At 41.9% G+C, this 11,277-nt stretch overlaps 1 long non-coding RNA gene across 1 annotated transcript; it reads right to left on the reverse strand.

Annotated features, from left to right (window-relative positions):
• Positions 1 to 2,098: 2,098 nt before the first annotated feature.
• On the reverse strand, positions 2,099 to 8,715 carry LOC135560156 (uncharacterized). Its single transcript, XR_010458723.1, has 4 exons — positions 8,301 to 8,715; positions 6,422 to 6,582; positions 5,823 to 5,872; positions 2,099 to 3,225 (listed from the first exon to the last, which is right to left on the reverse strand). It is a non-coding gene; the product is annotated as an uncharacterized LOC135560156 (long non-coding RNA).
• Positions 8,716 to 11,277: the final 2,562 nt, after the last annotated feature.

An 11,277-nucleotide genomic window follows, 5' to 3' on the forward strand; every position in this document is an offset into this window, starting at 1 on the left:
ACTCACGAGCAGGCGAGTTCTGACTGGTTTAGCCAGGCTAGGGTTCAAGCCAAGGCATTGCCCCACTGAACTGGTAATCACTGTCTGTGGTTTTATTAGGTTACATATGGATATCATATATTATTACACCATAGTCATGGTTACTGTTGCTATTATTAAGGTCACATCTCCTGGCATGTCGAATATGTAAATATTTAGGTCTGGCATTTCTATGAATAAATATAGAAGTGAGTGAACTTTATCTAATTGAGCTTTTCTCTCATTAGTGTCAAAATCAGTTGCTCTTATGATGTTGATGTAGAGTTGAATTTAAGGATAATTTGACCCAGATTGGAAATACCACTAACCTTTTTGATAGTAAAAAGCAGTTTGAAGTCAATACCGTGGTTAGCATAGTTGTTGTACATTGTTTTCCAGAGGACATTGTGGAGCCACAATCTACCAGCACTTTGTCTTACATTTTAAAGATATGTTTTGACTAAAATGGTTCAAAAGTAAATGCGCTCTTTACATTGATTTTATGTTTTTATTTTGAGACTTTAACGTTTGTAAAACTGTTTCAAAATGTACAAAAATCAGCCAAGTGTAATTGGGAAAGGTTTAGGCCTCCCTTCATTTTATGGCTCTCATAACATTGTTTGATAAATTCTTGGCATGCTCAACAAAACATATTTTTTTACTTTTGCTGTCCATCTTTCTTTCTTTCTTTCTTTCTGAACTCAAATCAAATATTTTGTAGTCAACTGTTATTCAGTTCTGAACTCTCTTTGTATTGATATTTGTATTGATTCTGGGCTCCATGTTGCATTGTGTTCAGTTCCAATCCAGTCCAGGCATTTGTCAAATTTCTCTGTCTTTATTGATGAACCTTTACAGACTTGCCGCAGTGTTTTATTTGTAAACCACTAACACATCCATGTAGGTGGCCCCGGTGGAGAGAGGCACCAGTCAGAGGAACAAGTGCTGGACTAATGTGTAAGGTAGAAATATAGAGCTGACATGTAGGTGGCCCCAGTGGAGAGAGGCACCAGTCAGAGGAACAAGTGCTGGACTAATGTGTAAGGTAGAAATATAGAGCTGACATGTAGGTGGCCCCAGTGGAGAGAGGCACCAGTCAGAGGAACAAGTGCTGGACTAATGTGTAAGGTAGAAATATAGAGCTGACATGTAGGTGGCCCCAGTGGAGAGAGGCACCCGTCAGAGGAACAAGTGCTGGACTAATGTGTAAGGTAGAAATATAGAGCTGACATGTAGGTGGCCCCAGTGGAGAGAGGCACGAGTCAGAGGAACAAGTGCTGGACTAATGTGTAAGGTAGAAATATAGAGCTGACATGTAGGTGGCCCCGGTGGAGAGAGGCACCCGTCAGAGGAACAAGTGCTGGACTAATGTGTAAGGTAGAATTATAGAGCTGACATGTAGGTGGCCCCAGTGGAGAGAGGCACCAGTCAGAGGAACAAGTGCTGGACTAATGTGTAAGGTAGAAATATAGAGCTGACATGTCAGAGGAACAAGGTGGCCCCGGTGGAGAGAGGCACCAGTCAGAGGAACAAGTGCTGGACTGGACTAATGTGTAAGGAAGAAATATAGAGCTGACATGTAGGTGGCCCGGTGGAGAGAGGCACCAGTCAGAGGAACAAGTGCTGGACTAATGTGTAAGGTAGAAATATAGAGCTGACATGTAGGTGAAATTTAGAGCCCGGTGGCCCCGGTGGAGAGAGGCACCCGTCAGAGGAACAAGTGCTGGACTAATGTGTAAGGTAGAAATATAGAGCTGACAGTAGTGATAACAAGACGGGAAGACAGTAATACTGTAGTAAGAACACATACAGGGCCTATAGAAACTCTACACCCTCTGGAACTTTTCTCACATTTTGTTGCATTAAAGTGGGATTGAAATTACAAATTAAATTACTGAAATATAGTCGTTGCATAAATATTCACCCCTTTGTTTAGGCAAGCCAAAATTAGTTCAGAAGTCAAATTCTGCTCAACAAATCACAAAATAAGAAATGGTCCCCAGTCAAGTATTGAATTTCAAGCACAGATTCAACTACAAAGACCAGGGAGATTTTCAGAAGCCTCATAAAGAAGGGCAGATCAAATCAAATCAAATTTATTTATATAACCCTTCTTACATCAGCTGATATCTCAAAGTGCTATACAGAAACCCAGCCTAAAACCCCAAACAGCAAGCAATGCAGGTATAGAAGCAAGGTAGCTAGGAAAAACTCCCTAGAAAGGCCAAAACCTAGGAAGAAACCTAGAGAGGAACCAGGCTATGAGGGGTGGCCAGTTCTCTTCTGGCTGTGCCGGGTGGAGATTTTAATAACAGAACATGGCCAAGATGTTCAAATGTTCATAAATGACCAGCATGGTCAAATAATAATAATCACAGTAGTTGTCGAGGGTGCAACAGGTCAGCACCTCAGGAGGAAATGTCCGTTGGCTTTTCATAGCCGATCATTAAGAGTATCTCTACTGCTCCTGCTGTCTCTAGAGAGTTGAAAACAGCAGGTCTGGGACAGGTAGCACATCCGGTGAACAGGTCAGGGTTCCATAGCCGCAGGCAGAACAGTTGAAACTGGAGCAGCAGCACGGCCAGGTGGACTGGGGACAGCAAGGAGTCATCATGCCAGGTATGCCTGAGGCATGGTCCTAGGGCTCAGGTCCTCCGAGAGAGAGAAAGAGAGAATTGGAGAGAGCATACTTAAATTCACACAGGACACCGGATAAGACAGGAGAAGTACTCCAGATATAACAGACTGACCCTAGCCCCCCGACACATAAACTACTGCAGCATAAATGCTGGAGGCTGAGACAGGAGGGGTCTGGAGACACTGTGGCCCCATCCGATGATACCACCGGACAGGGCCAAACAGGCAGATTATGATTGGTAGATGGGTAACAACAACAAATCAGACATTGAATATCTCTTTAAGCATGGTCAAGTTACCCAGACACATTAAAAATGGCCTAAATGCAAAGTGTTATGTTTGAGGCAAATCCAACACGGTACATCACAGAGTAACTGCCTACCTATTTTCAAGCATGGTGGTGCCTGCATCATGGTTTGGGTATGCGTGACATCGGCAACGACGGGGGAGTTTTTCAGGATCAAAAGAAATGGGATGGAGCTAAGCACAGGCAAAATCCTAGAGGAAAACCTTCAGTCTGCTTTACACCAGACACTGGAAGAGGAATTCACCTTTCAGCAGGACAATAACCTACAACACAAGGCAAAATCTACACTGGACTTGCTTACCAAGAACACAGTGATGTTCCTGAGTGGCCAAGTTACAGTTTTTAATTTGCCTGAAAAGACTTGAAAATTGCTGTCTAGCCATGATCTCCAACACCTTGACAGAACTTTGTAAAGAATAATGGTCAAATATTGCAAAATACAGGTGTGCAAATCACGAGACTTACCCAGAAGGAATTGCTGCCAAAGGTGTTTCATATAGGCGGTGATACTTATCTAATCAAAGTATATTGGTGCTTTATTTTGAATGAATCTTTGAAAAAAATTCACATTTTTCTTCCGCTTTGACAGTGTAATGTCAGAGTATACTTTCTATAGGCACTGTACATGAGAGAGAGAGAGAGAGAGAGAGAGAGAAAGAGAGAGAGAGAGAGAGAGAGAGAGAGAAAGAGAGAGAGAAAGAGAGAGAGAGAGAGAGAGAGAGAGAGAGACAGAGCATTCATGCACACATGCTTGTGCAAGTCTGTTTCAGGTGTGTCTCTGTGTCTGTCTGTACAATAACAACCATGTTGCAGGTTGCCAGGCAACTCCTTGGCATCCCGGGACAGTGTAAACCTAAAACACATGGCCTGGCTTCGAGTCACCTGGCACTTCGCTGGGATGGCAGAGACTGTACAGTATGTGGGATGGGCACTGCCACAACTAGAACACTGTTCTGCTTGGCCACATGTACAGCAGTGGAGGCTGCTGAGGGGAGGACGGCTCATGATAATAGCTGGAATGGATTCATTCGGTTCCATTCATTACTATGAGCCGTCCTCCTCTCTGCAGCCTCCACTGATGTACTCTTGGTGTAATGTGGTCTCTGGTCTACTTTTCTGTGTTTTTCCATATGTCTATTGGCAGTTCAGCTATGGCTATGTTCCAATGTCCATACTAGCATACCACCTAGAAAGCATGCCCAATGTATTGCTTCATTCTAGGTAATAACTAGAATGGGGTGGCAGGTAGCCTAGTGGTTAGAGTGTTGGGCCAGTAACTGAAAGGTTGCTGGATCGAATCCCCGAGCTGACAAGGCAGTTAACCCACTGTTCCCCGGTAGGCTGTCATTGTAAATAAGAATTTGTTCTTAACTGACTTGCCTAGTTCAATAAAGGTTCAATTTAATAATAATAAAAATAAGCTAGTGTAGTAGTGCGTAGTGTAAATGTTGGAAAAGAGCCTATTTCTCGATTGTTGAGATTGAGACGATGTCAGGGTGGCAGGGTGGCCCACAACAGGGCTGCCACTATGCTGCTAACACACACTTTGACTCAAACAACTCAATTGTTTTCAAATTTCACTAAACTGCCCTCAACTGTTAATCTCTTTATGGTCTCAAGGTTCAGTGTACATACAGTTGAAGTCGGAAGTTTACATACACTTAGGTTGGAGTCATTAAAACGTGTTTTTCAATCACTACCAATTTCTTGTTAACAAACTATAGTTTTGGCAAGTCAGTTAGGACATCTACTTTGTGCATGACACAAGTAATTTTCCAACAATTGTTTACGGACAGATTATTTCACTTATAATTCACTGTATCATAATTCCAGTGGGTCAGAAGTTTACATACACTAAGTTGACTGTGTCTTTAAACAGCTTGGAAAACTCCAGAAAATTATGTCATGGCTCTAGAAGCTTCTGATAGGTTAATTGGCATAATTTGAGTCAATTGGAGGTGTACCTGTGGATGTATTTCAAGGTCTACCTTCAAACTCAGTGCCTCTTTGCTTGACATCATGGGAAAATCAAAAGAAATCAGCCAAGACCTCCTTGGGAGCAATTTCCAAACGCCTGAAGGTACCACGTTCATCTGTACAAACAGATGCTGTAAAGCTATAAAGCTTGGTCGCAAATAGGTCCTCCAAATTGACAATGACCCCAAGCATACTTCCAAAGTTTTGGCAAAATGGCTTAAGGACAACAAAGTCAAGGTATTGGAGTGGCCATCACAAAGCCCTGAACTCAATCCTATAGAACATTTGAGGGCAGAACTGAAAAAGCGTGTGCGAGCAAGGAGGCCTACAAACCTGACTCAGTTACACCAGCTCTGTCAGGAGGAATGGGCCAAAATTCACCAAATGTATTGTTGGAAGCTTGTGGAAGGCTACCCGAAACGTTTGATCCAAGTTAAACAATTTAAAGGCAATGCTAGCAAATACTAATTGAGTGTATGTAAACTTCTGACCCACTGGGAATGTGATGAAAGAAATAAAAGCTGAAATAAATCATTCTCTCTGCTATTATTCTGACATTTCACATTCTTAAAATAAAGTGGTGATCCTAACTGACCTAAGACAGGGAATTTTTACTGGGATTAAAAGTCAGGAATTGTGAAACTGAGTTTAAATGTATTTGACTAAGGTGTATGTAAACTTCCGACTTCAACTGCAAATAGGCTAAGCTGCTAAATTGTTGAGGGAATGAATTGAGGGAATGAAGCATAAAACAGGAGAAACACGAGATCAGATTGCATTGATACATTACAACTTTAACAAATAAATTCATCCAAGGTGTTTCTAGCATTGCTGGCCCAGAAACAACATTATTCATATTTCACACACAAAAATGACGACTTACCCTCCCGAACTCTCGTCTCTAACACTGTCTGGCAACTTCAAGCTTCAACCCTTTGAAAATATGGCAGGTTCAACCCTTAGTATTTCACAGTTGCATGATAGACAAAAATGCCATGCATTTTACACTGCAAACAGTCAAATGACATGGTTTTGTAATTGAATTCAACATTGCTGGCTACAAACACCAATAACACAATTTATTGTGTATCATATTACTTATAACAACATTAAATTGTGACTGCCTCCCTTTATTTATTCATGAATATAACGGAGCATTGTTTGAATCATTACTCATAACAGGGCCTGATTACAAACATGACTCACACTGTAGGCCCATCTATTGGCCCTTTCCCAAAGAGAAACCAGGAAATCTATTTCAACTCTTCCTTTCCGATAAACTCTCTGTCTATGTTGTTTTGGCTCATGTATTTATCTCTCATGAACCATTTCATCCATGTTTGCATTCCCACCCACAATGATTGGATGCTTTCCATCTTATCTCTATAGTAGACATGCACACAAGCACACAAGTACACACACACAATTTTGTGATTCTTTTTATACCATGCCATCCTTTGGCATAGATATATGAATACTTACTTTGTAAAATACTTATGTCAACCTATTTTCCTTTTAAATCACGTGTCAAACTCTTTCCACGGAGGGCTGAGTGTCTGCAGGTTTTCCTTCCTCCCTTGTACTTGATTAAAGAATGAAGGTCACTGATTAGTAAGGAACTCCCCTCACCTGGTTGTCTAGGTCTTAATTGAAAGGAAAAAACAAAAACCAGCACACACACACACACACACACACACACACACACACACGCACACATTTTATGTACAGTGCCAATGAGAGAGTTTAGTAACATAAACAGGATGGTATGATATGGATATTGGATACATGGATGATGTTCTCCAAGTAGGCCTATAGATCTAATTTACATGTAATTCAGTATAGAATCAATAAAACACGTACGTTCGGCATATACAGTGGGGCAAAAAAGTATTTAGTCAGCCACCAATTGTGCAAGTTCTCCCACTTAAAAAGATTAGAGAGGCCTGTAATTTTCATCATAGGTACACTTCAACTATGACAGACAAAATGAGAAATCTTGCTTGTTTGTAGGTGACCAAATACTTATTCTCCACCATAATTTGCAAATAAATTAATAAAAAATCCTACAATGTGATTTTCTGTATTTTTTTCCCTCATTTTGTCTGTCATATTTGAAGTGTACCTATGATGAAAATTACAGGCCTCTCTCATCTTTTTAATTGGGAGAACTTGCACAATTGGTGGCTGACTAAATACTTTTTGCCCCACTGTAAAACATAAATGAAGATGCACAATTTATCTGCTGATGTTGAATCCAAGTATTAGCCTATATAATATGGAAAGCAATAAGCTCAAAACAAGGCAGCTCTGTATATTAAACATGAATATGTTTAAGATTGCACTATTCATCTGTTGTTTTTGAACACCAGTATTCATTTCAGTCAGTTTCCTACAGTTAGGGACAGCCAGCCATTCTGGGACAGATATATATATTAATTCTAACTGAAACACTGACTACATCTGAAATGGCACCCTTTTCGCCATGTCGTGCACTACTTTTGACTAGCACCCTGTGGGAGCCTTATGGGCCCTGGTCAAAAGAAGTGCACTACATGGGGAATAGGTTGCCATTTGAGGGGCATGCACTGTCTGAATGTACCCTCAGTAACCGAGTGGAATGAAGGTTTCTGAAGAACAATAAATCCTAAATTGAAACTCATGAATCACATTGGGATTTCCACACAATAAACTTGTGAGCGCTTCGTCTAAAGCCCCCTACATAAAAAAACGACCATTTAGTGTTTTTCATTAGGTCAGACAAATCAATGTCCCAATACGGCACTGCTTATTCCCGCTCCACCAGATGCCCCCTATTCCAGAGGCATTGTTCAAATCTGGAAGGAGAAAACAAGCTGATGTGCTGCCAGCATAGTTAATGCGTTGGCCTAGTTTCTGATTTTACTGGAATAAGTGGTGTAGTTTGTAATGAGCTAATATTCCCTGTTAGTGTTCCATACCATTAGCATTCCCCTTCATGAGATGTTCATACAATAGAGTTACGGGGGAGGCTATTGTGTTGAGCAAGCCCAGCTTACATAGCTTCTCACATATGTAGCTTCTCACATAAAGGACAGTTCAGGGTTGGGGAAAAATTCCATTTCTATTCAATCAATTCAGGAGGTAAACTGAAAGTCCAATGAATTTTTGTTTACTCTATGGATTGACTGAATTGAAATGGAATTGACCCCAACACTGAACTGCATCATAATGGAGAAGCTATTGACCAATGGCGTTGGGAAATGATAGGCCTATGTGATTCCCTGCACTCCTGCACACATCCTGAACTAAGAAAGGCTGTGTGAAATATCTGGACTGAACAAGTCTGTTACTATATACTAAATTAGGAGTATTCAACTCTTACCCTACGAGGTCCGGAGCCTGCTGGTTTTCTGTTGTTACCCTACGAGGTCCGGAGCCTGCTGGTTTTCTGTTCTACCTGGTTTTCTGTTCCGGAGCCTGCTGGTCTTCTGTTCTACCTGGTTTTCTGTTCCGGAGCCTGCTGGTTTTCTGTTCTACCTGATCATTAACTGCACACACCTGGTGTCCCAGGTCTAAAACTGTCTCTGATTAGATGGGAACAATGAAAGAAATGCAGTGGAACTGGCTTTGAGTTGAGTTTGAGGGAACTAGATGCAGACTGACAGTTAGTTGCTTAGTAGCATAGAAGGGACGACAGGACTGGGTGGTTCTCTGCAGCTGCATCCTCCATGATCAGCCCAGAACTCTGTATGGGCTGGGGGGCTATTTATCGTCACACAGTCCCAGAAAATGAAAGATAGAAGAATGATTCATTGCAAGAGAAAATAAAAAATAAGCATGTTAGACTGTTGCATAAAGTAAAAACTATTCTTCTGGCACAACGCTGTTTGTTTTCCTGCTAGGGTAAAGGTTGAAGTTTGTCTGTCGATATGCTCCTTTTGTTACCATATATGTGTCTGGTCACGGCCTACTAGACCAGATGGAGACAACTGGATATTTTAGACAAAAATAAACAGAGAGAGAGAGAGAGAGAGAGAGAGAGAGAGAGAGAGAGAGAGAGAGAGAGAGAGAGAGAGAGAGATCAGACATATTTATCTCATGACTGACGAGACACTGTTAGAGTCTCTTACGTGTTTTATCTCGTGTTTTAGAACAGTCTGATTGTTTTTGACGAAAGTCACCAACCTGGCTGGGGTCTGGAAAATCTGACTGCATAAATGACCATTGGCCCATGGAATTGATTTAATCAGCGTTATACCAATATAAAATACACTCGCTATCCCTCATCCCCAGTCCCAAACACTCCTCACATCATCCAACCTTCGCATCCAAGAGCAAAGAGGAAAAATCAAGGTCCCTTTGGTCAATTTACCAGGAGAGGAAATTAGATTTAGCAAGGGTCACTCAAACGTCAACGGCCGGTGCCTTGGACTATAATTCCTTAAGCATTAGGGCCACTTTTAATTTACTGAACACACAATATTTTTCTGGCTCAAGCTATCAGAGAGGGAGAGGGAGAGGGAGGGAGAGAGAGAGAGAGAGAGAGAGAGAGAGAGAGAGAGAGAGAGAGAGAGAGAGAGAGAGAGAGAGAGAGAGAGAGAGAGAGAGAGAGAGAGAGAGAGAGAGAGAGAGAGAGAGAGAGAGAGAGAGAGAGAGAGAGAGATCAGACATATTTATCTCATGACTGACGAGACACTGTTAGAGTCTCTTACGTGTTTTATCTCGTGTTTTAGAACAGTCTGATTGTTTTTGACGACAGTCACCAACCTGGCTGGGGTCTGGAAAATCTGACTGCATAAATGACCATTGGCCCATGGAATTGATTTAATCAGCGTTATACCAATATAAAATACACTCGCTATCCCTCATCCCCAGTCCCAAACACTCCTCACATCATCCAACCTTCGCATCCAAGAGCAAAGAGGAAAAATCAAGGTCCCTTTGGTCAATTTACCAGGAGAGGAAATTAGATTTAGCAAGGGTCACTCAAACGTCAACGGCCGGTGCCTTGGACTATAATTCCTTAAGCATTAGGGCCACTTTTAATTTACTGAACACACAATATTTTTCTGGCTCAAGCTATCAGAGAGGGAGAGGGAGAGGGAGAGGGAGAGAGAGAGAGAGAGAGAGAGAGAGAGAGAGAGAGAGAGAGGGAGAGGGAGAGAGAGAGAGAGAGCCTTTAGACATAGATCAGATGATCACTACACCACAGCTGCATAATGAATGATGCCAATACGAACCTGCCTGTCTCCTTTGAACTCGACCCGCAGTCTGAGTGCTCTGGCACTCTCTGCTTTACAAGGCCAATGAAGTGAAATATGGGGTGTCCAAAATCAGAATAATGCGCCCACCAAACTCTGGAGCATGTAAACCAATCGTCTCTCATGTTTCCCAAATATATTTTCAGCTTGTATGGGAATTAGGTAGCTATGCGGCTAACGTTCGTATGTATTCTTGTCTAGCTGGGTTTATTAAAAAATCTGTTATTGGAATTAAGCTCGTTGGGTTTTCAATGAAACACCTGTTGGATTTCACCATCGAGTTCCAATTATGAGATGAACCTGGTCCATTTTTAGACCACGGTCACGGTCATGGTCATGGATACACAATTTCAGGAGATCTACTAACATGAGTTCAAACCATTACCAATTCATTAAAAATAATAATGATTCTCAGAAAATAATCCAACATTACATCATTTTAGAACCGTAAAAGCAAAATTGGGTTTATTCATTGTCCCCTAGATGTGAAAAACGGGATTTTGATCATTCAGCATCTCTATCCAGCCCTGGTTTTGGCTTTCACCACGAGGAAACATACACCGAACACATTTCTAAACACAACCAGACAGCAACAATAAAACCCTCATCTTCTTGTCTCTCGTTGTCTAACCTCTGTCTGTAGAATGGGGCCATAGAGCACACACACACACACACACACACACACACAACCTTCGCACCATAGACTGCAAACCCAAAGTGAGATGCTGTAGAAATGTGAAAGTATTTAATGCATTAGGTAAACCTTCCTCCCATTTGGAAAGGCAGGCTCATAAATCACACTTTCCCCCTGTCCTCGCGGTTCGCTGTAGAGGAGTTATTAGTCCGTGGTGGCCATCACGGTCATTAGTTCATGTCCCTGGCACGAGCAGCAGCAGTTTCACAACCGTTGAGACCAACTGTCCTGAGGCTGGGTCTGGTGTTGAGGCCCCCCAGGGGGTTAGGATCAGGTCCAGGTCCTGAATAATCATGCATAAAAATGTAGGGGGAGAAAGAGGGGAAGAGAGACAATGCGATAGAGAGTGAGAGTGTTTAGGACTCTTTAGGAGTGGTTCACAAAGTATGAGACATTGGCAACAG

Source organism: Oncorhynchus nerka, linkage group LG15 (genome assembly GCF_034236695.1).
Source record: "Oncorhynchus nerka isolate Pitt River linkage group LG15, Oner_Uvic_2.0, whole genome shotgun sequence".
NCBI classification, from domain to species: Eukaryota; Metazoa; Chordata; class Actinopteri; order Salmoniformes; family Salmonidae; genus Oncorhynchus; species Oncorhynchus nerka.